The sequence below is a fragment of the Protopterus annectens genome, chromosome 8.part0 (assembly GCF_019279795.1).
Source record: "Protopterus annectens isolate FY-2018-M chromosome 8.part0, PAN1.0, whole genome shotgun sequence".
Taxonomy (NCBI): Eukaryota; Metazoa; Chordata; order Ceratodontiformes; family Protopteridae; genus Protopterus; species Protopterus annectens.
Window position 1 is genome coordinate 1,352,494,673 of NC_056741.1, and position 25,214 is coordinate 1,352,519,886.

At 39.2% G+C, this 25,214-nt stretch overlaps 1 protein-coding gene and 1 long non-coding RNA gene across 9 annotated transcripts in view; one reads left to right on the forward strand and one right to left on the reverse strand.

Moving 5' to 3' along the window:
• Positions 1–2,021, reverse strand: part of LOC122809424 — a 28,170-nt gene extending 26,149 nt beyond the window's left edge. The window contains exon 1 of the long non-coding RNA XR_006365897.1: positions 1,724–2,021. This is a non-coding gene — a long non-coding RNA (uncharacterized LOC122809424). The remainder of the gene's footprint in view (positions 1–1,723) is intronic.
• Positions 1–25,214, forward strand: part of PHLDB1 (pleckstrin homology like domain family B member 1) — a 2,201,164-nt gene that overhangs the window by 740,864 nt on the left and 1,435,086 nt on the right. The window lies entirely within an intron of this gene.

Genomic DNA, 25,214 nt, shown 5'->3' on the forward strand with positions numbered 1-25,214 from the left:
TAACCGCTGCACCACCGCGGAACTGGTATTCAGTGACTGAAAATGCAAAAAGCCCCGAAAATTACAAGAATGTGCAGAGTATTGATCATGGTATGCCAGATCAGCAGTCTTTTTTCCCCAGTAGTTGCCATTTATAAGTGCAGCAAACAACAAAATCACAGCAGAAATACTCAGAATTCAAGTTCTGTGATCCTTTTTTAATGCATTGCTGTGTGTTGCATTTGTGCATGACAACTTGCAGAGAAAAAGAAAAATATTGCTGAATAAGTATTTATTTATTTATTTATTTATTTAAATTTGTTAACCAGGGTAGTTAGTGCATTGATCAATTCTGACCAATTTTAGACTTAGCCTGGGTGAAATACAAAACATTTAAAAAATGCAGAAATGCATACAGTAACAGAGTACTTCAGACTAGTTACATGGAAAAACATATAGTAAGGTCAATCTATAACCAAATGGCATAGGTTATTTTGAGCACAAAAGGAAACCTGTTTAGGTTTAAAATGGCCCGCAAGGGTCGATAGACTAGTACGTAAGTACCTATGAGCCTGTGTGGGTCAAACTTCAGTAAATCTGAGAGAGGGGAAGAGATGTGTAAAAGAGATGGGGATGGTGTGCTAGGTGATCTGTCCTGTGTTGAAACAGGAGCATTTGGCTTGGATGAAGTGCTTTCTGAGTTGCATTCTGAATTTTGAATAAGTTTAGATGTCCTTTAAGTCAAAGGAGAGAGCTTGCCAAAGAGTAGGTGCCTGAGAGGAGAAAGCATGTGCAGTGCTGTGGGGTTTGGTTCTAGGGGTAATGAGACTTGGTGTGGCTTGTCAGTAGTGTCTCAGGCTGTATGAGGAGTTTTTTTTCAAGACGTCTAGATGGAAGTGGAGTAAATGTGTGGAGCCAGAGTAGTTTGTGGAGTTGGGATCCTAACGGTAGGTTACATCTTTGTTTTATGGGTAGCCATTCTACTTTTTTTAGGGTGATATAGTGATGCCCACAGAGAGGTGAGTTTGTAATGAATTGGCAGATGCTGTTATAAATTGCCTGAAGTGTGATAGTGTTTTTCTTGGAGGCAGAAGCAAACATGGGAAGTCCATATCCAAACTGAGAAAGAACTCCTTTGCCAGTGCATTACTAATACGCTGTATATAATTGCTAAATGCAGAGAATTTACACCATGTTATTTTCCCAGTTTCTTTGCTTTGAGTGCCCGTTCTGAAGTGTGAGAGATACTTCTTCATCCAAACCAAATGTTCCTGCTTCAGCACAGGACATCTCACCTAACCTATCTCCTTTCCGAGTCTCTTCTTCTTTCTCAAGATTCAGTGAAGATTAACTCAGTTTAGAAACTAATGTAAATTACAGTGTGCTTTATTGGACATCGCAATGTGCTTGTTCACTGAAATGTAAATATGCAATCTGAGTTTTTCCATGTAATTAATCTGAACTACTCTGCTAACATAACACTTACATTTCTGTATTTTTGTTTTTGAAATGTTTTGCATTTCACCCGAGCTGAGCTTGAAATTGGTCAGAATTGCACTAGCCCATTAAACACACACACACACACACACACACGCACGCACGCACGCACGCACGCACACGCACACACACAGTCTGCGTTTAAAACATAATCTCAAGACCCACTTCATGCTAATACCGGTTTGGAGCACCAAAACTCACTGTCTACAGTGTTGTATTTTTATCTGCCACAAGTTTTGTTACTTACGTACTGACATGCGAGATCGCTCTAGCTTGGAGTAAGAAACATAATACTCCAAGATGTCTCGGTACTGGATTTGGAGTTAATGTGTTTTCTGCAAGTTTTACTGTTCCAGATAGCTGTTCTAAAGATTGCAATTAACGATCGTAGGAAATGCATCAGGTAACTGGACTGCAACATTGTTATCACTTTTTTGGGTAGGCTTTCGATTTTTGTGGAAGTAGTGATGAGCATAACTGGGTAAATATGATATGAACGAATTTAGACTGCATGCCACTGCCACAGCATATTGCTGTTCACACACACACACACACATATGAATTGCAAAAAGAAAAGAATAACGGTAGAGAGCACAAATGCACTATAAATCAAATGAAACTGAATAAATTCCTCGATCAATTAGATGATAAAATGGAAAGGAATGGAAAGACATCGCGATGTGTTCCGCATTAGGAATGAAAACGGGGATGGATAGAGGTAACTCAAGTAAACTGATATTTGGTGTGGGTTGGATATGATGTAAAAAAGTGGGTGGTAATGTCTGGGTGGTCTCTGATTGAATCTCTCCAAGTCCGAACTCATAACGTTGTGATTGTCTCTTTAAGCATAAAATATTAGTATTGTTAACATAAAGCATTGGCAGAATAAGACAATTGCGAATCAATGTACATTTTCTGAAGTAAAAGTAGGGCTTTGTTTACAATAATACCCCACCAGTCGTCTTTAACTCTTACTGCTGTCATTATTTATGAAGTGTAACGCACCACCTTTTCTAGAAAAGTCACCTGGTTTAGGAGGGAATAAGAGTGACAGAGCTGAAATTTGAGTCAAAATCGGGGAGTTCACTGAAAATTATGGACAGTTGAGATGTATGCTGCTTTAAGGTATCCTGTTTTTTTTTTATTCCAGTCCTGATTTCTTGAGGGAGCTGAGGAGGCGGGACTGGAGGCTGGCTTTTGTCGGTCGTTGTCCGTTGTTGTGCTAGTGTAGTACTTTACAACCTCTGTCCGTCAAATCCGCTGTGTCTTTTTTTTTAGGTTTGTCGTCGAGCTCGGCCAGTTTTGACCCTGGAAACAGCGCCCCCTCTTGCACGTGAGAGAAAGCACGAACGGCAAAACGGTAACAACGGACGCAAGTGGAGGTGGGGAGGTACTGGAATCACGGTGTCACTTCAACCGGCAAGATACTGTGGATAAGGAACACAAGGTGAAAAAATCGTCTCCCCCTTCCCAATATTACATGTAGGAACAGAAACTGGACTGGACAATGATTTCTAGCATGTGGGAATAAATATACCGTGGACGGCGCTAGGAAAGTACGAGGGGAACTCTGAATCCCCAGGACAAGGGGACAGCAGGACCGTCGCCACAACTACAAGGACGGGAGTTGAGAGCAGTGGGTGAGTGAGTCCTGATGTATATATTTTTACTTAGTACAAAGGACACAGTGACGAGGGTTCGGATACGCCGCTTTATGTAAAATGTTAAGGAATACTCCCTCGAAATTTGCCGGGATTGCGTTACATTCTGGGGTTTGCGTATCAAAATACTTTGGTCAAGCCTCTCAAATGACTGGGGAAATTACAAATTGTGGCCCGCACCTTTTGTAGTATTGGTTCACAGTTGTGAATGAGTACTGATTTCATTTGCAGAGTCACACTGGACACACAGGTTGCAACTTTTTTTCTATTTTCTGGAACCCATCCTGTACAGGACAGGGTCCAGAACTGTGATAGTTCCTGTTCTAAGTGGTGGGAAACTGCACTGAATAAGTTGTTTTTATTCGTTCCCCTTTTCTTTTCCAAGCAAGATCCAAGTGGCTTAATTGCCATTTTATTAATATTTGCAGTCTGAGTGATTCCAAGCAAAAGAGTCGCAGGATATACCATTTAGAAACATCAGAATGGGAATGCAGAGCTTCGTATTTCCTTTAAAACAAGACATCCAGGACTGTCAAGACTGATTCGTGTGGTAATTACAGGTATTGGTTTAGAAAATTACCAGATATTTGCTGACTGGTGTGCAAAATAAGCAGGATGCTTCGGATTCTCTCAGAAGTTTGCAGAGTGGTTGGTTTACCTTTGAGTATGAGTAGAATCGGTGCTGATGGCATTTAGTCCTGTAGATGTCAAGTGCTTAGTTGGTTATGAGTTCAGAAAGATACAGAACACACATAGCTGATGTAGTACCAATTAGGTTTGCAGCTCATATACTTTCCATCCATTTTTTCTCAAGTAATTTCGAAATTTTATTACAGCCTTTTCGTTCTTTTTTCTCCCATCATTCTCCCGTTGTTTTTCTCTCAGATATCCTAATTACTTTTAATAGTATTACCCATAGAGATGGGTTTAAATTGCATTTAATACATGCGTGCCAGTATGTTGATCTTACCAAGTCTAGAAGTGGAGACAGTGTTTTAAGGAAACAGTGTAGTATGATATTGTCTTCCCTTCACTTAAGACCTGTTAGCCCTTGTTGTGCTGTTTCTATTTGTAGTCCTTACCTTCCCTGCATAGTAAACTAAAACAATGTTTAGTGAAGCAGCTGGTCATAAGATAGTTTTAAATGAAAACCGCGTTGGGGCTCCTTTAGGGATGAGCAGAGAGAAGGAGAGATTGTACTGTGTAATTATAGCTGGGTGGGTGTTGTCACTGCTGCTGTTGAGGGGAGAGATTTGCACTGCACAGTGTCTCAAGCCTTCAGTTGTATAGGGAACGCAAATTGACATATATGCTTGTATCAGTTAATTCAGATATATGTGTGTCTGTGGATAATATGCGTAGGTGAGTTTGTATATAACATACACATTTATATAAATATACATGTATTTTATATATGCATGTAGACCGCATGTATATAAGTATATGTTTAGTATATACATACGATTGTATGTGTGTATGTACATCTGTATGTGTGTATATATTATGGATATGTAGAGTCTGAAATCTTCTAGAAGTATGGTTTGCATTTACTGAGGCTTGTTCTTTGCTGTATATTTCGTTTTCAGTTTCCTTTTTTGCTTAATCTCAGACGTATGCCATTGAAGTAGAAGGTAAATTCATTGCACTGCAGCACTGAAGGGGTGTTAAACTTTCTCCCTTGAGTTAAATTTCCAGTGCTTAGCAGTAGCTAACTCCATAGCAACAGTATTATTCCATTTAGCTGTTTCCCCTTAAGTATGATTGTGTGACGGCATTGACTTCAGTGGCAGAAAATGATTTTTTATTTTTTCCATTGTTTATTATTTTTTGAAAATCTGTTACTGTTACCATTGATATAATTTTCTTTCAAACTGGAAAGATTAGCAAAATGTCTTTGCATTTGATGCTAATACTTCCTCGAGATTGTTACAAGGTTTATATGATTACTAGAGAGCTTTCTCATCCTCCAAGAAAGCTTGATTTCTTATATCTTGTTCTAGCAAAAATCACATCAGTGATTAATCACAGCAAATGTGCACCTGATGCTGCTTTAGAGGTAGACATCTGGGAGAATAGGTCTGCTCATAAGGGTATTTGAGTAGTAAGATTTACTGGCTAAATGCAGAAGAAATAAAACAGCAGAGGTGTTACCACAGAATAGGTGGCAGAAGAAACAAAAGGGACAGAGGTGTTAGACTAGGTAGTGAGTGGCAGTATTGAAAACTGGCTATACAAGAAGCAGGAAAAAGGAAACAGATGAGGTTAGAATGAAACATTAGAGTGAATAGAAGGAATAAAGACTGAAGAGCTAGAGAAATTGAAGCAGTTAATAAGTGGCAGTCTGTCCATGCTGAGCACATTTTGTAGAAAGCCAAGACCTGCTTTAGTTTATTGACCAGGACCAAGTAAAAGTTTTTATTTGAATGTCTTTGGTTGATGAGTGTCATGGAGAGAGAGGAAACAGTTGTTGGGAGGTTGCACAAAGTGGAGAGTAAGGAAATTAAACAATAAAATTATGAGGGCATATTTAGAACAGGGACATTCAGCCGTTGGGGAGGAAATATAAGAGGAATGGGATGATAACATTTTGTGACGGCACTGTTTACCACAGAACTGTAGTCTGTATATAGGAAGGATGATAACCTGCATGCCAAGAAAAAAGATGCATTTTTTGGGTGACAAAGTAAACAGTTATGAAAGAAATTACAACAGATAATGGCCACGCTGCGCAAGTGGTCTGCATGTACAGAATTATTCCAACATTTAAGGAAAGAACCTGAAGACGGGTTCTTGACTGTGTAGTGGTGATGATGGATACAAAAAAGTAGGGACTGAAGTATTCATTTGACGGTGCTGGTAACTTTGATAGCTAAGACCTTTGCATACTGGATAGCATAGTATGTTGCATGTGAGAGTGTGTGTGTGTGTGTGTGTGTGTGTGTGTGTGTGTGTGTGTGTGTGTGTGTGCGCATTTGTTGAGTAGTCTGGCTGCTATATCTGCGGGAACCTCTTCAGTTTTAATTTCAGACTATTATGCAGCTCCATGCTCTGTTGCGCTGAGATGCTGAACAAGCTACCCAGTGCACTCATCAAGAGAAGACTACAGCAAGCCTTCTGACCCCCCGCAACATAGGGGACAAGACTGCTGATTGCTGGAGAGCATCCAGCTCTCTTCTTAAATTCCACCTTGAGAGTGGTGTTATTGTTTTGTTTCTGGTGAGAGAAGGAGCAGAGGGACATTGATTTCTGCTTGCCAGCAACTGCAGTGAGACTAGCCTAGTAGTAGCCAGGTAGCGCTCAATAGGTGAATTACTGCTCAATTCAGGGATCCTTCTATTCTACCATTTAGCAGGTTAAGTTGTTAGTAACCTATCTGATTGCTCACTGGTTCCTGTCGTTATGGGTTCACAGTTTGTTTCATCCCCTTTTGTTGTTTTCCTGCATGCACTGGGGACTCTTGAGACAAAGTAGCTCCTGCCTCATGCCTATTGTCAATCCTTTACTCTTATTCTGACTTGGCACAGTTTGGGAGAGGTGCAAATACTTACCCTGTTTAGAGGCTAGCCACCCAGCACTAGAACTGTTTATGCTAAGGTTATAAAGAAATCATTACCGAAACCTCCAAGCCCCTGCTTGGGTATCCCACAGCCATATAGTACCATTTTCATAAAGACACCCCCACTTGCAACTTCAGCCTCACCTTTGAGGAGTTGCAGTGGCTCTAAAACCACATAAATAAGGCAGCCAGTGGCTGTGGCCACAGATATTAATGTACTAGCAAGAGGCAGCTTCATAGTCATACAGTGATGGACTACTCACCAGGCTAAGCAAAGATAGGGTCATGGTTTGCTGTCTCTCTGGCATCAGGATTTTTGATGTGACAGGAGTGTATAAGTCCCTCTACTCCTATTATGAGTTTGACCTCTTAGTTAGCCATGTCTAGGTGAATGATATTAGATGCTTCACATTAGAGGTGATGCTGAGATTTGTGGTCAAGTTTTCCATACATGTCTGAAGATAAAACATTGCTTTTCTTCAGCAGTATTTTCACATCTCTAAGAATGGTGTCACAGTTCCAAAACAAAATAACTAATTTCAACAATTAGATAAGTGAACAATGTTATTCTGGGGAGGGGATTTAATATGTGCCAGCAGAAAGGTGATGGATGATCTCCAGGCTAGCTGTTTGCCTAGGACTGTCTCCTCTAGGTTTTCACATATAAGCTTTGTTCTTCTCCCATGGTGTTGGAAATTCAACCTAATTAAAATGTGGCTTACATTAAGGTAGTGTTGTCCAGTGCTAGGAATCTGAACAAAAAAAATTGCCTGATCTTGGGGCTTATAGACAGTTAAGTAGATACACATGTATGTGTGTGTGTGTGTGTGTGTGTGTGTGTGTGTGTGTGTGTGTGTGTGTGTGTGTGTGTATTTGTGTACGTGTTTGTATGGTTTATCTTCAAAATGTCACATTCCAGTTCATCAAGTCTGAAAACGCTGTAATCAAAACATCTTAAGTGCAGAAGCACAAACTCCCGGAACATCGTATTCCCTCTTTGGGAAAGTAGCCACTTGGCCACCAATGAAAAAAACACAAATGGTAGCAAATTACACCCATCAAAGTGGGGGGCTTTGCCTCCCACACCCCCTACTTAAATATACCAACTCCAAAATCGCACTACAGCAGAAAAAGGGCAAAGTTCACCATGGTGGCCACGTGGTTACTCGCCCTGAGAGGAAATACAATGTTCCGGGAGTTCTTGCTTCTACACTCACAACATTTTCCTTTTGATGTTTTCAAACTTGACGAACTGGGCCGCAGTGTTATGAAGGGGAACCATATATATATATATATATATATATGTATATATATATATATATATATATATATATATATATATATATATATATATATATATATATATATATATATATATATATATATGTATATATATATATATATATATATATATATATATATATATATATAAAATTATTTATATATATATATATATAAAAATATAAATATATATATATATGGGTTACCTTTAGTTAATTGACTGCCCACTCCATCGAAACCAACTTTACCGACACGGTAGAACATCGACAATGGGAGAGCCGACGTTTCCCACACGGTATGTAACTGTTTGGCCATCAACCTGAACTTTGCCCCTTATCCCCACGGCTGTGCGTTCTCTGAGTTGAAATATTTATGAAGGGGGTGTGGCAGCGTAGTCCCCCACATCGGTGGGTTTGTTTTACTGGTAGATGTTAAATTCAGGATGGCCAAATGGTTACTTTCCATGTGGGAAACATCGGCTCTCCCATTGTCGATGTTCTGCCATGCCGGTGAAGTTGGTTTCGATGGAGTGGGCTGTTGATTAACTAAAGGTAACCCATATATATATATATATGTGTGTGTGTGTGTGTGTGTGTGTGTGTGTATGTGTGTGTACTTGGTTTCACTGTACTGAAATCTGTACCAGTCGTCTATGCCTGTCACTTATTCAGACAGTCTGGGAGTGGCAGGAGAGTATCTGTATTGATCCACTCCTCATTACCACATGCCACATCCCTCATGACACCAATTTGGAATTTCTGCACATTTTAGTCGATGTTATGAATACCAGCAGTCTAGAAGAAATAGTTCATCTTCCCTTTTATTGGTGACAACATAGTTCACCTCATCTTTACAAATGTTGCCTGTGCCTGCACCCTACGTATCATCATTCCCTCCTTGATCAAATCTGATCACCAAACTCATATCTCCTCCTTAAGAAGTAGTACCACCATCCTGCCTTCTGCCTCTGCTGTATTCTTTGATTACTGCAAAGCCAACCTGGTACCCCTGTCTTCATAGCCTGAACATATTCAAAAGCACTCCCTCACTGACTCTTAATCACTGATGCCTCTACATATTTCTCTGACTTGTCCATCCATCTTAACCAAGGTACAGAAAAAACTGTCACCATTTGGCATAAGCATAAAGGGAAATTAAAAAAATCCTGTGGTGGATTTTCAAATAAGCACACTCAGAAGAAGCTGAACATTGACACAGAAGGGAAAATAGTGGAACAGGTTAATAGCTTCAAGTATCTGAGAGGGATGGTAGAGGGTAAGGGAAGTTTGAATGAGGAAGTTAAAGCAACAATCAGAGGGGCTGCAGCCAAATGGCAGAGTGTCAAGGGTAATGTGCGACAGAAGAATGCCAAAGGAGTGGAAAAGGAAGGTGTATAAAATAGTGATGTAACCAAGTACTACTATATGGTACAGAAACCTGGGCAATTGAAGGCAGGGCAGTTGAGGAAACTAGTGGTGTTGGAGATGAAGTGCCTGAGATGGGTGGTAGGGTGCACACTGTGGCACAGATGAAGACATGAGCACATCAGAGCAGAAGCCCAAGTAGCTTCAATTGCAGATAGGCCAAACAGAACAGATTTTGATGGCTCAGGTACATGTACAGGAAAGCAAAAGACAGTGTGGTGAAGAAGATTTGGGACAGACAGAAAGAAGGCACAAGGGAACCAGGGTGCCCAGCAAATAGATGGATCGATTGTGTGAAAGAAGACCTGTAGGAGTCAGGTATGACCATTAAAGAGGGTAAGAGAGTGGCACTGAATGAAGAGAGATGGCATCGGCTGACATGACACCCTGACCCCATATAGAAAAATAGGAAAAAGGAGGTTGATGATCTGAAGATGATTAGTGAAGAAAATAAGATGTCAGTCATTTTCATTGCTAGGCAGCTGTGATTTTTTTAAGTTCTTGTATATTTCAAACATGCTTTTGGTTCTGTTTAAGTTACACAGCTGTAATGTCAAAGAACTCTTGAGAGTGATGAATGACTGAATTTAGGTATGGAACTCATACTTTTATATAACAGTTTGTTATTTGTGTTTCTCTTTTTTGGGGTGGGATATACCCCAACATGCTTGTTGATATCAAGCTCATCTTTTCCTATTATGATTGCACCCATTCTTTTTCCACTTAATGGATGTGAAAGGTAGTTGCAGGAAGGAAAGACTATTGTTCAGCTAGCCACCAGGTATAGTTATCTTTGTGTTCCTAACCACTCTTGTGGCAAGTGATGTGCTTTTTGTAAATGTGAGTGCCTGCCATTCCTTTCTTTCAGCACTAGTAGATTCCTGCATATACCCATTGAGGGCTGTCTTGTAAATGAGGCATAGTAGAGAGGTGGGCATCCTGTACCCAAATGCTGCATGCCATACATTTCTGACCCAACAGTAAGTACTAGCCTTGCAATGGACTGGACTGCCTCTCTTTAACCACGATAGATGAGCTAGTATTGCATACTCACTCATGCTGTTCTTTGCTGATTCCTCTAGAGCCTGAGTGACCAGGTTTCTGGGTTTTAGTCTTGTCTTCATTATGTATTTTTCTTATTTGTAATGTTAAAGCTTTTCTTCTGAGACTTTCAATAAAAGCGGACCTTGCCAAGTTGGGCAACCTTAAAAAAGAAAATTTATTGACGATATAATAACAGTTCAAAGAAAATAGTGTTTTATTAATATTACTGTTTATATATTTACATACACGTATATGTATGTGTATGTATTTGTGTATGTGTATATATATAGGTCATTTCCTTTTCCACAAGTAAATTATTCTGGATTAGTATAACTGAGGGATTCCTCTTGGGATTTTGTTTTGTTTACAGACATTTATTTGGTTTTGAGCAATATATATTGTAGTATCAGGCTACTGTACATATTGCAGTAGCAGGATACTGTACAATTTGCAGTAGCAGGATACTGTACATATTGTACTAGCGGGATACTGTACATATTGTACTGGCGGGATACTGTACATATTGCAGTAGCTGGATACTGTACATATTGCAGTAGCAGGATACTGTACATGTTGTACTAGCAGGATACTGTACATATTGCAGTAGCAGGATGCTTTACATATTGTACTAGCAGGATACTCTACATATTGTACTAGCAGGATACTCTACATATTGCAGTAGCAGGATACTGTACATGTTGTACTAGCAGGATACTGTACATATTGCAGTAGCAGGATGCTTTACATATTGTACTAGCAGGATACTCTACATATTGTACTAGCAGGATACTCTACATATTGTACTAGCAGGATACTGTGCATATTGCAGTAGCAGGATGCTGTACATATTGTACTAGCAGGATACTGTCCATATTGTACTAGCAGGATACTGTACATATTGCAGTAGCAGGATACTGTACATATTGTACTAGCAGGATCATCATCATCTTCTTTCGGCTGTTCCTGTTATGGGTCGCCACAGTGGATCATCTGTTTCCATGTCTTCCTGTCCTCTACATCATGCTCTTTCACACCAACCACCTGCATGTCCTCTCTCACCACATCCATAAACCTTATCTTAGGCCTTCCTCTTTTCCTCTTACCTGGCAGCTCCATCCTTAGCATCCTTTTCCCAATATACCCAGCATCCCTCCTCAGCACATGTCCAAACCAACTCAATCTTGCCTCTCTTGCTTTGTCTCCAAACTGTCCAACCTGAGCTGACCCTCTAATATACTGATTCCTAATCCTGTCCATCCTAGTCACACCCAGTGCAAATCTTAACATCTTTAACTCTGCCACATCCAGCTCTGATTCCTGCCTTTTAGTCAATGCTACCGTCTCCAACCCATATAACATAGCTGGTCTCACTACCCTCCTGTAGACCTTCCCTTTCACTCTTACTGGTACCCGTCTGTCACAAATCACTCCTGACACTCTTCTCCACCCTTCCACCCTGCCTGTACTCTCTTCTTCACCTTTCTTCCACACTCACCATTACTCTGAACTGTTGATCCCAAGTACTTAAACTCATCCACCTTTACCAACTCTACTCCCTGCATCCTCACCATTCCTCTACCCTCCCTCTCATTTACACACATATATTCTGTTTTAGCCCTGCTGACCTTCATTCCTCTCCTCTCTAAAGCATATCTCCACCTCTCCAGGGTCTCCTCAACCTGGTCCCTACTCTTACTACATATCACAATGTCATCTGCAAACATCATAGTCCACGGGGCCTCCTGTCTAATCTCATCTGTCAACCTGTCCATCACCACTGCAAATAAGAAAGGGCTCAGAGCTGAACCTTGATGTAATCCCACCTCCACCTTAAACGTATCTGTCACTCCCACAGCAGTCCTCACCAATGTCACACTATCCTTGTACATATCCTGTACCACTCTTACATACTTCTCTGCCACTCCCGACTTCCTCATACAATACCACAACTCCTCTCTAGGCACCCTGTCATATGCTTTCTCTAAGTCCACAAAGACACAATGCAACTCCTTCTGACCTTCTCTGTATTTCTCCAACAACAGTCTCAGAGCAAACATTGCATCTGTAGTGCTCTTTCCTGGCATGAAACCATACTGCTGATCACTAATCATCACCTCCCTTTTTAACCTTGCTTCCACTTCTCTTTCCCATAACTTCAAGCTGTGACTGATCAATTTTATCCCTCTGTAGTTACTGCAGCTGTGCACCTCACCCTTATTTATTATTTATTTATTTATTTATTTCAGTTTGATAACCGGGGAGGTCCACTGGGCTCAGGAGCCCGTTTTCAGTGGAGGCCCGGGGAGAAAAGCTCCACATTACATAGTAAAGTTAAAACAACAGGTAAAATTAAAATTAAGATTCAAAGATATGGGTACATTAAGATAGAACAGAAAACATTAGGTTTTATGAATACAGGTAAAATTGTAATACAGAGACAGTATGAGGTGCAATGGTTACATAGCATATGAGTCATATATTAACATGGTAGGTTAATAAGGTTATATAGAATTTGAGTCTTGTTAGGGCAGAGTGGAAGACCAGAGACTTAAAGTATTCTTAAAGATAGGTACCAAAACACTTTTTCTCCACTCCTCAGGCATCCTCTGACTTTCCAAAATTTCATTAAACAGTCTGGTTAAAAATTCCACTGCCATTTCTCCTAAGCACCTCCATGCTTCCACTGGTATGTCATCTGGGCCAACAGCCTTTCCATTCTTCATCCTCTTCATAGCTGTCCTTACTTCCTCCTTGCTAATCTGCTTCACTTCCTGATTCACTATCCCTACATCATCCAACCTTCTCTGTCTCTCATTCTCTTCATTCATCAGCCCTTCAAAATACTCTTTCCATCTACTCAACACACTCTCCTCACTTGTGAGTACGTTTCCCTCACTGTCCTTTATCACCCTTACCTGCTGCACATCTTTCCCAGCTCTGTCCCTCTGTCTAGCCAATTGGTACATGTCCTTTTGTCCCTTTTTAGTGTCCAATCTCTCATACAACTCTCTATATGCCTTATCCTTAGCCCTCGCCACCTCTCTCTTTGCCATGCACCTCATCTCCTTATACTCATGTCTACTTTCTTCATCTCTTTGACAATCCCACTTCTTCTTTGCCAGCCTCTTCCTCTGTATACTCTCCTGTACTTCCTCATTCCACCACGTCTCCTTGTCCTCCTTCCTATGTCCAGATGTCACACCAAGCACCTTCCTAGCAGTCTCCCTTACTAGCTCTGCTGTAGTTACCCAGCTATTCGATAACTCTTCATTGCCTCCCAGTGCCTGTCTTAACTCTTCCCTGAACTCCACCTCACAGTCACCCTTTTTTAACTTCCATCATTTAATCCTTGGCACTGCTTTCGCACTCCTCCTCCGCTTCTTGATCACCAACATCATCCTGCAGACCACCATTCTATGTTGCTTAACTACACTTTCCCCAGTCACCACTTTACAGTCTCCAATCTCCTTCAGACTTGCCCTCCTACATAGGATGTAATCCACCTGTGTGCATCTTCCTCTACTCTTGTACGTCACCCTATGCTCCTCCCTCTTCTTAAAGTACATATTCACCACAGCCATGTCCATCCTTTTCGCAAAATCCACAATCATCTGACCTTCTGCGTTCCTCTCCTTAACACCATACCTACCCATCACTTCCTCATCCCCTCTGTTCACTTCACCGACATGCCCATTGAAGTCCGCTCCAATCACTAGTCTCTCACCCTTGAGTACACTCACCACCACTTCATCCATCTCACTCCAAAATTTTTCTTTCTCATCCATCGCACACCTAACTTGTGGAGCATATGCACTAACAACATTCATCATTACACCATCAATTTCAGGCTTCATAAACATCACTCTATCAGACACTCTCTTCACCTCCAAAACACTCTTGGCATACTGTTCCGTTAGGATAACCCCTACCCTATTTCTTCTGCCATCCACACCATGATAGAACAATTTGAACCCGCCTCCTATACACTTGGCCTTACTTCCCTTCCATCTGGTCTCTTGCACGCACAATATATCAACCTTCCTTCTCTCCATCATATGAGCTAGCTCTCTCCCTATACCAGTCATACTGCCAACATTCAAAGTTCCTATCCTCAGTACTACACTCCTAACCTTCCTCCTCTCTTCCTGCCTTCGGGCATGCCTTCCCCCTCCTCTTCTTCTTCAGTCAACAGTAGCCCAATTTCCGCCATCACCCTGTTGGCTAACAGTACTGGTGGCGATCGTTGTTAACCCGGGCCTCGACTGATCTGGTATGTAAATATGAAATGTTCTCCGCATCAGTAATTTGGCATAGGTTTTACGCTGGATGCCCTTCCTGGTGCAACCCTCCCCATTTATCCGGGCTTGGGACTGCCACAAAGAAATGCACTGGCTTGTGCATCCCCAGTGGCTGGGTTCAGGATACTGTACATATTGTACTAGCAGGATACAGTACATATTGCAGTAGCAGGATACTGTACATATTGTACTAGCAAGATACTGTACATATTGTACTAGCAGGATACTGTACATATTGTACTAGCAGGATACTGTACATATTGCAGTAGCGGGATACTGTACATATTGTACTACCAGGATACTGTACATATTGTACTAGCAGGATACTGAACATATTGCAGTAGCAGGATACTGTACATATTGTACTAGCAGGATACTGTACATATTGCAGTAGCAGGATACTGTACATATTGTACTTGCAGGATGCTGTACATATTGTACTTGCAGGATGCTGTACATATTGTACTTGCAGGATGCTGTACATATTGTACTTGCAGGATGCTTTACATATTGTACTAGCAGATACTGTACATATTGCAGTAGCAGGATACTGTACAAATTGCAGTAGCAGGATACTGTACATATTGTACTAGCAGGATACTGTACATATCATAGTAGCAGGATACTGTACATATTGTACTAGCAGGATACTGCACGTATTGCAGTAGCAGGATACTGCACGTATTGCAGTAGCGGGATACTGCACGTATTGCAGTAGTGAGATACTGTACATATTGCAGTAGCAGGATACTGTACATATTGTACTAGCAGGATACTGTACATATTGCAGTAGCGGGATACTGTACATGTTGCAGTAGCAGGATACTGTACATATTGTACTAGCAGGATACTGTACATATTTCAGTAGTTGGATACTGTACATATTGTACTAGCAGGATACTTTACATATTGTACTAGCAGGATACTGTACATATTGTAGTAGCAGGATACTGTACATATTGCAGTAGCAGGATACTGTCCATATTGTACTAGCAGGATACTGTACATATTATACTAGCAGGATACTGTACATATTGTAGTAGCAGGATACTGTACATATTGCAGTAGCAGGATACTGTCCATATTGTACTAGCAGGATACTGTCCATATTGTACTAGCAGGATACTGTACATATTGTAGTAGCAGGATACTGTTGTAGACCATTACTCTGAACTAGATTTTCAGGGTTTACCTATTTTTGAACTTGCAGATGCTTTTCATTTTTGTGGACTCTTACTGCTTTACACGTTGCTGTTGAAGTTTGTGCTGTGAAGTGTATGTTCTGTGTCTGTAGCTTACACATTGCCATTGACATGGTGTGAATGTGATATTACAGATGGCACTGACAGTGGAATAGGAAATCCTCTGAGTCACCTGATACATATGTATGGAAAAATATTGTCAGTAATTACAAAAAAAAGTTATCATTTTTTTTCCAGAAGTGACTATCATTTGAGCCCTTAGATCGCCAGCTCTCATAGTTAGGGTATAAAGCTGACAAATAAGTGTAGGATTCATTTTTTTTGACAAGCACCATCTTTATTAAATTATCACTTGTGACATAGACAATATACATTTATATAAATGAAAACAAACCATAATGGCATAGTCTTAGTTGCAAATATTTTACATCACAGACCGTATTGACATAATTTTAGTTGCAAACATTATACATCACTTATAATCTAACCAATCATTGTCAGTCAAATGTTACATAATTCATTTAAATCCTGTCCTCTTCTAAACCTCATTCCTCCCCTATATGTATTGTTCCCACATTTCCCATTTTTTCCTATATAATTTGCTCCTACTCTTTTCTAAAGATCCATATTCCAGTTGTTTTATTTCTGGTACTGTATTCACTAATTGTAGCACTTTTAACACAGTTGGTTTAGACTTTGATTTTTATTTTCTAGTAATTCTTTTTTTGGCAGCCACCATAGTTAGACTCTGCAAAGCCTTACTATGGCTAGGCAATTCCGATTCTGTATCAGAGCTCAGAAAAATCATTTCCCTAGTTACACCAATTTGCTTACCCAGTATCTCTGACTGAGTAGTCTGCAGGGAATCTTTAAAGTCTGCCAACTCATTACACTCAAAAATATGTTCCCAATTACCTCTTTCTTCCCCATCACACCTCCAACATTTGCTGTCTACCTGAGGAAAAATTCTCTGGAGTCTACTTCAGGTATAAAAATATCTATGTAAACATTGCCAAGCAAAACTCATAAATCTTCTAGATTTTGTTGCATATTTGGGAGACAAACTTATATCACCCATTGTTTCTTTGTGAATTGCATATCCAGTATCTCTTCCCAATCCTTTCTAACCTCCTGTGACTGATCCGTATAGTTATCATGCAATATTTCATATGGTCTACTAATTATTCCTTTTTTAACAGCAGCTTCTCTTCTAGTTCTACTAAAACCTCTACCAGTGCTGGCCTTTCGTTTAGGACTCCCCTATTTCTTTCTGTTTGCCTATACTCTGATATTAATCCTTGGTAGGGAAGGCAATCTCTAACCTACAGTCCAAATAAATGCTTGGCATCTTCCCATTCTGTTACCTTTCCCCTCTCTAGTTATTTGCTCCCAATACCTTGGTTTCTTTGCCATTTTTCTCCAATAAATCCCATCCCCTTCTTGCTTATTGTCTGTATTCCTAGTTGCAGTAATCCCGATAGACAGAATCTCCTTTTCCCATTCCTATGTTGGCTTAGTTCTTAGAATATTTTCTGCTACTTTATGAATGTAATATTCTGTATGATTACTGTTATTCTCCTTAAATGTCGGCATCCAGAATCCCATTCTTTCTTTATTTCTTGAGCTTCTCCCCGTTTCATCATCATCCCTTTCCATTTTTAATGATATGTTTCTGCTTATGCTACGTATGTATAGGAGCCTTAATTCTATAGCTTTGAAATACCCCTTCAAATCGGACAATCCCAATCTGCCTTTTTTCTGTTGGAGAAATCAGCTTATCCCACTTGACTCTTGACGTTTTCTCTTCCCAGATAAAATCCTTCAGCTCTTTATTAATTGCTATCCACAACTTCTCCTCTGGTTGATAAAAATATGCTTGCCCTGTGTATAAGACTACAGGGTCTAAAAGCATTTTAATTGCTTGTGTCTTACTATCGATATCTATATAACAGAGCTTCCAGTTTCTAAGTTTTTTTAGTCTTTTCTCACATATCCTTAGCTGCCACACCGGAGTCATTTTTAATCCATACTAAATACTTCATTTTGTCATCTTCCCATAAATATGGATGCTGTTGAACTGATTCTTGTGTGGGTACACAATTTACTGCTGTTATCTTTGTTTTTGCTTCATTAATTTTGTACCCCAAAATGGTTTGAAACTGTCTCAAAACATTCTAAAATGCTGTAATGTCTTTTTGGTTTTATCAGTTATAAAATATCATTTCCAAGTAGAACCAGCTTTTCTTGACTACCATACCAGTTATATCCTTGAATTTCTGAGTCCCTTATTTTGTCAGTGGTTCTAAATTTAATGCAAATAACAAAGGGGAAAGAGGACAGCCCTGCCTGGTTCCACTTCTCAAGCAGAAATTATTAGAGGGGAACCCACTCACTGTAATTTTCGCCTCTGATCCTTCATATATATACTCCCAATCAACCTTATAATTTTATCAGGGAATGGAAATGCTTCCATCGCTTTGCTCATAAAGTCCCAGATTACTCTTACCGAATGCTTTTTCTGCATCAAGACCCACCAACAATAGTGGTATATTCTTATGTTCTGCTTTCTTCTGGATCATCAGGGTACTGTTAATGTTGTCAGCTGTTTGCCTCCCCTTCACAAAACCACACTGATCCACAGCTAACAATATTGGCATCACTTTTGCCATTCTTTTAGCCATTATAGACATAAACACTTTATAATCATGATTTACTATTGAAATGGGCCTGTATGAAGCTGGATCTGACGAATCCTTACCCTGTGTATTACAGCTACTGCCGCTTTCTTCCAGGATGTTAGTACTTCTCCTTCTCTTAAAATACTGTTAAACAGACCTTCCATATCTTTATCATTTTTTCCCTCTTAGCTTCCAAACTTCAATAGGAATACCACCTACTCCTGGGGAATTTCCTGTAGATTGGTTATACATCACCATTTTTATCTCTTCTCCTCCTGTCCCGTTAGTAATTGAGCCTCATCTACCACTCACCTTGCATATTTAATTCTTCCATAAACATTTCCATTTGTACCTTTTCTTTGTTTCCGTTTTTTCTTGCTTTATACAGACTTTAGTAGAATTTCCAAAATCTTTCTAATACTGCTACGTGATCTTTTATCTTCTGTTTTTTAGGCACCTTAAGCTTGCTGACAAGCCCTTTCTACTTTCTGTTCCCTGAGTCGTTGTGCTAAAAATATCTGTGCTCTAGAGTGATTATCAAAAAACAGGTGCTTAACAGTGATCTTTCTAAACTCATACATACTATTGAGGTAATCCCTTTATCCCTTTTTTCTGTTTAGCATTCTGCAGTTGCTCCTCCTCTTGTTCTGTGGGATGCCCCCTATTTTGCAATACTTTAACATTTGTTAGTCCCTCTAAATAATTCTTGTTGCTTCTTAACAATATCTCTCTTTCTTTTATTTTCACCCTGTTTTCAAACTCCACTTTAATTTTATCCCACTCCCTAGCTATATTTTCAGAAGAAATTTGTATCTTCTCTAATAGCACCTGAATAATTTCCAGTACCCATTCCTGAAAGTACTGTCTTTTCAACAAATAGGTGGGAAAGCACCATTGTCTCATTATTATCTCCTTATTATGTGTTTTTATTTTAGTTATTATTGGTGCATGAGCTGAAATAGTTTTTGGGTGTATATCAAGACCTTCAATTAAATGCTCATGTTCCTGTGAAATGTAAATTCTGTCTAGCCTAGTCCAGTTTTTGTATCTTGGGGAATAATATGTGAATTCAGGCTGAAATCCTAGTACTGAATTCACATCTTCCATGCCAAATATTTTCATAAATTTCTGCAAAAATCTATCCTACTTTGTTGTATTTTCCCTTCTGGGCTCTACTTTGTTGTATTTTCCCTTCTGGGCTCCTCAGACATATCTTCACTGTTGCAAATCAAATTTCATTCCCTGCTTGTAAGTAATATTCTTTCCTGAAAGCTGATTATTTCTCTCAGAATTTTCTTAAGCTCCATTATAGCAGTTTTAGGTGGAATATAAATACCTGCCAGTGAAATCCTAGTCCCTTGCCAGTAGCCCATTAGTACTACAAATCTACCATTATTATCTTTTTTATCCTCTTTTGTCACTAATGGGGCTGCTATTGCAATTAATATAAGTATTCTTGTTTTCCTTCCACTAAGTAACCATCCTGAAAACAATTCTTTATCAAATTCACATGTTCAGATCTTTCCAAGTGTGTCTCCTGTAGCATAGCTATTTTTACTCTACATTTTTTAATATAGTTCACTACTCTTTCTTTTTTGTATTACCTGTATTATTATTATTATTATTATTATTATTATTATTAGTTTGTATTACCTGTTACCAGTTACCGTAGGGGTCCCTCAAGGATCCATCCTTGGACCTTTGGTGTTCTCTTTATTTACTAACACGATCTCTTCATCCTCACCCACTACCTCAGTAGTATAATACACAGATGACACCACCATTGTATGTGCTGCCCCCACCCTAAGTGAACTATAAACCCTAACCCAAAATAACTTCACCCTAGCCGAAACTTGGTTCACTAACATCAAACTTCTTCTTAATCCCAAAAAAAACAAACTAATTATTTTCAGCCCAGGCAGATCTCCTCCCCTAAATAGTTATTTCACCATCTACTCTAAAGAAAACATTCAAATTAGTGCAACCACACACACTAAACTGCTGAGGTTCGACAGCCACATAGCACAAACCATCAAGAGACTTAATAAAAAACATGGACTCCTCTACAGGAACAAACAGTTTATGATTAGACACACCAAAGCAACCATCGCAAGGACTCATCTTCTATCCACCCTCCTCTATGCCTCTCCCATATTGACTAATCTTCACCAAACCAATCTAAATAAAATGGAATCTTGCTACAACAAGATTGCTAAGTTTGCTACTGAAGCCTCATGTATGTCTTACACTGTCTAGCCCTTAAACAGCTTAACTGGCTTGAGTTGCCTCATATACTTCTACTCAATCACCTCTCTATAGCACACAAACTGTACTACCTTCCTGGAAAACCCCAGCACTTCAGCATCTAATTCAGTCCAAGATTCCCTCTAGAGCCTTAAGGTCTAGTAACCAGAACCTCATAACTGTCATCCAACATAGAAATGATGCCTGTAAATCCCTCTTTGCCAGAATCTTTGCTAAAACCTGGAACACACTACCAAGCCAAATAACTTCTACCACATCCTTTATTCATTTCAAAAAACTCCTGAAAACCCACTATTTACGTGACTGGCTATGTTCATGCCACTCACCAGGCTAACCCAAACTAAGAGAATGTTTCTGTGTGTAGCTAAGTATAAACAGTTCCCCTGAAAGCTTGTGAACCCGTTGATATTTACTTGACAAAACGTATATCTATAAAACAAATGCTGTTTTAAGTTATTATGTACCACAATGATTGTCTACTATAAGAATTGTTAATCTCTAACATATTGTGTATGTTTGCTATAAGTATGCTCTATTTTTTTTTCTTCTCTCATGTACTGTATTGTATTATGGAACTTTTCTCCCCGGGCCTCCTCTGAAAATGGACCTGTGTCCAGTCGGACTTTCCTGGTAAACAAATGTAAAATAAATAAATAAATAATATTTATCCATGAGACCATTGACATTTAAAGATATTACAGAGAGCATCATTGTCTTAAAGTTATTATTCCCACCTTTTATGTATAACAGCTTTTTTGTTATGTCTTGTTCCAGCTTTTGTTTAAATGCATAGACTGTTTGGCAGGTTGATCTTTTTATACAGTTGTCTCTTGTCATATCCATTTGAGCCTATGTCACATCTTACAAAACATTTGTTTTATTGAAAGCCCTCAAACAAAAAAACAAACACACCCCAATACCCCCTAAAATCTATTAACTTAATAACACACAAAGCTATGTACATCTTCAGATATTAAAGTTTTACCCTTCTTCTTTCGGCTTTTAGGGGGTCGCCACAGCGGATCATCTGTCTGCTCATGATTGGCAGTGGAGTTTTACAGTGTCGAGTTGCCAGCCCGGCGCCCAACCTTCCACAGAAGGCGCACACACATGCACACACTCACACCTAGGGCCAGTTTGGAGTGTCCAATCCACCTAAAGTTTTACCCTTCTAATAGGAACAAATGTTCCAAACTGACAGCCACACTCACAGACTTGAGTTAACCTAAAATAAATGCTAAGACACATGGTGCAGCCTGGTTTGTCTTATCTATATAACTCTCTCAGCTGGGAAAACATTTGAATACTTTTAGAGAACATTATCTCCTAGCCATTTATCTTTATCAGATTGTCTCCTAGAGGCATAAGAACCAGATACAAAATTGCTAAGCGTACATTTATTTACCAGAAAAAGCTTTAGGATATTCAGTATTCTTTTCATTTACTTGATATTCTTTTTCATTTACTTGCTTTCTCTTAAAACTTGTTGCTAGGTTAAGCTTAGGGCCTTAATTCAGTCATTCCATTATGCAAGAATGAGAAAAAAACACTATTTTTCTTTTGTTATGGACTTTTAACCAAATTTTTTTACATTGCAGTGCATACAGTTCTTAAAACTAAACAAGGAGAGAGAGAAGGGAGAAAGGAAAAAAAAACAGGTTCGCCTATTTACATCAGTATCTCCATTGCACTTAAAAATAATTGAGAGAAAAAATGACTTTATAGCATGCAAAGAAAAAAGTACCATTAAGATTTTTCTTGGTTTTACATACAGTTAACTTTCTCCCTCCTCTTCCCACCTCCTAAGTATTTTTCTGAACATTAATAACATGAAGTAGGGCATACACTTTAGAGTCCCCTACAAGTAAGGCGACAACGCTGACCGCTGCACCACTGTGACCTCTCTTGCCTGCTTCTTGATATTCCCTGAATAATGGAACAAATTTACTCCTCTGCTGCCTGGTGTACAATGAGTAGTCATTCTCTACAAACACTCTGCTGTCTCTCATTTATAGTACTTTGTCCTTCTGCCACATTTTTGTCAGAATCAACTCCTTTTGCTCAGGTATACAAAACCAGAAAGAGACATTACAGTGTTATGGAACATTTTGAGAGAGTTTCAGATCTTTTCACAATACAAAATGAATGAAGCTAAAACAAAGGCAATAGCAGTAAATTATGTTCCCACATATGAATTTGTTCAGCGATATCCATTTTTATGAGGGCATGATAAAATGAAGCATTTAGGAGTATGGATTAAATGATTCTGGTGTGGCAGCTAAAGATATGTGGTGTGGGAAGAGACTGAACAACAGATAATACAAAAACTGAGAAAATGGAATTTTTGTTATATGGATATGGAGAGTAGGATACAAATGGTTAAAATGTTTTTAGTCCCATTAGTCTCATACACAGGACAGACATATTTTTGTCAACCAGAGGAGAAGTTGTTGATAGCAATTAATAAAGAGCTGAATGACTCTATCTGGGAGAGGAAGATGGCAAGAGTCAAGTGGAATAAGCTGATTCTTCAGTAGAACCGGGCTTATTGTGATTACCCAATATGAAGGGTATTTCAGAGCTACACAGTTAAGGCAATAGATAGCACAAGCAGAAAACTGTAATTCAGAGTGTAAAGGGATGATAATGAAACATGGGGGAAGCTCAAGAAACAAGGAGATATTGGGATTTTGGATGCAGGCCTTTAAGGAGAATAACAATAATCATACAGAATATTATATCTATAAATTAACAGAAAGTATTCTAAGAACTAAGCCAATGGAGAAAGGAGATTCTGCCAGTAGGCATGATTGCAGTGAGGGATATAGACAATAGGGAAGAGTGGGCTGGAATCTAATGGAAAAACTGTCAAAGGAACCAAAGTATTGGGAACAAGTTGCTAGAGAGGGAGAGATGATAGAATGGGAAGATGCCAAGAATTTGTTTGGACTGCGGGTTAGAGATTGCCTTCCCTATCAAGGATTGATATCAGAGTAAAGGGTAAGAGAAAGAAATAGGGGGTCCTAAATGAATGACCATCATTGGTAGAGTTTTTAGTAGAATCTAGAAGAGAAACTGCCATTAAAAATGAATAATTAGTAGAGCATATAAAATATTGCATGATAAGTATAAGAATCAATCAGAGGAGGTTAAAAAGTTTGAGAAGAGAGAGACTGGATAAGGAATTAACAAAGAAACAATGGGAGGATATATGTATGTCTTGCAATATGCAACTAAATCTAGAAGATTTAGGATTTTTGCTTGGAAATGTTTACATCGATATTTTTATGCCCCGAGTAGACTCCAGAGAATTTTCCTCAGGCAGACAGTGAATGTTGGAGGTGTGATGGGGAGAGAGATAATTGGGAACATATTTTCTCAGAGTGAGGTAGTTTGACAGACTTTAAAGATTCCCCGCGGGATGCACTGTCAGAGATGCTGGGTGGGCAGATTGGTGTGTTGAGGGAGATGATTTTTCTGAGTTGTGATACAGAATTGGAATTGCCTAAACATGGTAAATCCTTGCTGTGTCTAATTATGGTGGCTGCCAAGAAAGCAATTACTAGAAAATGCAAATCAAAATCTAAACCAACTACACTAGAAGTAGTGAATATAGTAACAGAGATAAACACCTGGAATTGAGGTCTTTAGAGAAGGGTAGGAGCCAACTACTTAAGAAAAAATGGGAATTGTGGGAACAATACATACAGGGGAGGAATGAGGTTTAAAAGAAGGCAGGAGTTAAATGAGCATTAATGTTTTTGACTGAAAATGATTGGGTAGATTGTAAGTGATGTGCAATGTTTGGAACTGGGAGTGTGTCAGTATGGTTTGTGATGTAAAATGTTTGCAACTAAGATTGTTTTGGTGTGGTTTGTTTTCATTTATGTAAGTGTATGATTGCTTATGTCGTATGTGATGGCTTAATAAAGATGTTTCTTGTTTTTAAAAAAGGCAGGAATTGAATAATCTATGTAACGTTGCTTAGGCTATATGATGTATAGCAATGGGTCTAGGACACATGCTCGACTAGCATATGTCCGAATCACAAAACATCGAACACACATACACGAAAGCGCTTAATATCGAAAAGCGCTTCCGTGTATGTGTAGTTCAAAAAAAAAAATCTACTCTGCACCCCCCACACCCCTCTACTTTATTATTCTCACTCCAAGATCACACTGCAGTGGGGAAAAGGGAGTTTTCCCTTACCTGCACTGTAGTCCAATCTACGAAACAGGCACACATACATGGAAGCGCTTGTAGATGTTAAGCACTTTCATGTTATGTGTGTTCGATGTTTTGTGATTCGGACATATGCTAGTCAAG